This window comes from Octodon degus, unplaced genomic scaffold (genome assembly GCF_000260255.1).
Source record: "Octodon degus isolate 3935 unplaced genomic scaffold, OctDeg1.0 scaffold00095, whole genome shotgun sequence".
Lineage (NCBI taxonomy): Eukaryota > Metazoa > Chordata > Mammalia > Rodentia > Octodontidae > Octodon > Octodon degus.
The window spans coordinates 4915097-4918215 of record NW_004524671.1 but is presented as its reverse complement, the minus strand read 5'-3'; positions in this window follow the sequence as shown (position 1 = coordinate 4918215).

The window sequence follows — 3119 nt, the reverse complement described above, 5'->3', positions numbered from 1 at the left end:
GTGCTTTGGCTTTCAGCAACAAAGAAAACAAATCCCTTCCCCTTTTAGAACTAATATCATGTGGAAGGAGAAGGTAACAGCCAAGCGGGGAGGAGACTAAGAAGGCCCAAAAGTGAATAAATAGGATGGTTTTACCATTTGATTCAGTGTAGGAAGGTAAGCACATGGCCATTGTTATATTTGAATTTGTAATTTACTTGCTTAATCACGGGTTACAGCAAGCCTAGAAACACCTCAGGAAAATTCCTGTGCCCATTTTATAGATTAGTTCAAGGAGATAAGTGAAATGTGAATGGCCCAGAGTTGGATAGCTAAATAAGTAGCCAGCTGGGATCTGAGCTCAGCCATTCAATTGCCTTGTTTTCCTGTTAAGAAAGGACTCTTCAAGAAAGGTGATAAAAGTTGGTGAGCACTAGACGCGCGTAGAAGTCAGGCCATCAGAAAGCCTTCCAGACCTCTGCCCCAGCCCAGCAGAACTTTTTAAAGGCAGAAAACATGGATGTACAATTTCATATTTTTGTACTAAATTATCCCATTATGATAAAGCACGTAAGTCTTCAGTACAAGCAGACTATCTCAGAAAAGTTGAGTGCCAGATTTTTTTCTAGACAGGCCTACCTGATGGTAACTAAAGGGCTGTGACAGCTCTCTTTTCAGTAGTCAGATTGAGTGCTAACTGAGAGAACAAAGCTGTGAGAAGATGGAAGCATGGACCTTTTAACTCATGGGTTGGGGTAAGACAATAAGCAGATGCGTTAAACTGTTATGTTCTACTGCAGGAAGGAAGCTTTTTTTGTGTGGGAAATGAGGAAGACTGGGACTAAAGTCATGTTTATATCTAAGAAAAGGCCATCTTAAGACCTAAGTTACAAGAACTTAGCAGAAGCTGGTGAATAAGGAGACATAGGAAGGCTACTGAACAGCAGAAGCACAGAGCCACAAACTAGTTACCGGAAAGTCCTCAGATGACAGTGGGAGATGTTCAGGGAGGCCGCCGGGAGCGCGAGAGCGGGTCTTATGCCTTGCACTGAATGGAGTTGGTTCTTTTCCTCAGAGAATGGTGAGGTAGTAGAGTGAAGTCCACGGTCAGGTCTACATTTTGGATTATTATTACAGAACAGATGAAAGACATACAGAAACTGAGCAGGTGGAAACGAGGATCGTGAGTTCAAGACCAGCCTAGGCAGCTCAGTGAAATCCTGTGTTACAGTACAAAGACCTAGGACGGCAGCTCAGTGGCAGAGAATTTGCTGAGCATGCGTGAGGCCTAAGTTTGTTCCCCATTACAGTGAGATTTGTTTCCACAGTCAGGAGCTCTGGGTTTTTAAGTGGGACTCAGTCCTCCCACTTTCTCTCCTGTCTCTACCATAAGTATTTTGTGAATAAACCTAAAGGAAACCATGGCTTAAAAGGAAGTTGATTTCTTTACTGTAGGACTTTTCAGCTGCTATAGTCTAATATTCATTCTGAATCTTCAGGACAGAATGTTTAATAGTAATTGCAAGTACATGTTTTGAATCCTTGAGGACATTTAAACAGCCACAAAAAGAAGGAAGGAAGATGTTCAGAAAAAAAAAAAAGCTTCAGAAAAAGGTGAGAACAATGGAATAAATATGTTAGAAATCAGGGGATTGGGCTGGGGGGATAGCTGGGGGCCGTAAGCACCTGCCTGGCAAGCACAAGGTCCTGAGTTCGATCCCTGGTACTACATGCTATGCTGGCCCTGGAACCCCAGGTGTGCTGTGCTACCCCAAAACCAGGCATAGTGGTGCATGCCTGTAATCCCAGCACTGGGGAGGCGGAGCCAGGAGGCTCACTATGAGTTTGAGCTGCATAATGAGAACCTGTATCAAAAATAAATAAGTACACAAATCAGGATTAATGCCAGTGTGTCTTTTACTATAATGTGTTTTTAAACATTCACTTTTTAAATATACCTGGTTTATTTATTAGTTTTAAAATCTTGCATGTTTTGCCTAAAATTATTTCACTAATATAGATGTTTTTACTGCCTAATTTGTATAATTTTAGCTCTTCAAATCATTGTTAAGCTTTTCATACCATACTGAAGCAGTTACACTTCAGTGGAATACACTATTTTCATTTGGGTTTGAGATTACAAACTTATTCCTTTACTGAGAAATTACTTTGTTTATCAGAACCTGTGCAGTGTGTATCCAGTCAGGACTGTTTATTGTGAACACAGTGTCAGGTACGATAATTACAGTCACAACTTGTCATTCTGCCTTAAATCTCCATGACTGCTACTGGTCAAGTTACTCTTGCTTATCTATCCAGTCCTATAGTAATTTCTAGTGGACATTTACAAAATAATCCCTTAATCATAAAATAGTAACACTTAAAATTTTCACAGTAGCAGCAAGATAGATGAGAGATTTGCTAAAGCAATTCAGATTATGCACATATGCTAGAATTTATGACATAACATGATTTAACACATTCCTTTATTTTTGTAGAATGCCAAGTAACTAAAGAAGTGTTAAAACTAAAATAATCATCTAATAGCAGAGTTGGAAAACTGAAAAATGAGCAGTGTGGCATTTCTAGAGGATAAAGAGCAGATTACTGAAGGGCCAGTTCAATAGTATAACATTTGAGCTAATCCACTTATTCTTAGAGTGTCCAATTCTGGAGTTTGCCAGGATGAAGGAAGCAGGTAGCTGAACTATGGGTTCTGCTGCAGGCCTTGGGGAATATTGAATAAGGACATTATCCCAGATGGCTATAAGGAGGAACTAAAGTTAATAAAGCCATCTCTCAGGCTATGGTGACCTCCCTTCCCCTTTATAGTCACCAGAAGTACCTGAGATCAAAATTTATATTCACTGAAAGTAAAATAGGATTTTCATTTGGCTGAGGAAATCACTTCAAAATTGAATTTTGGGGCCCTTACCTTTAATTATTGACAACAGAAATCATCAAATGTGAAGAAAACCAATATAAAAGGGGAGAATCTTACAACAAAAGTAATTAGAATATAGTTAGTGCTCATATTTGAGCACTTAGTGAAACAACACAATACCAGATTGGTATTGGATTTTGTCAGCAATTAGATTATTTACAAGAAATCTTCATCTCAGAATTACTAAACCAACAGA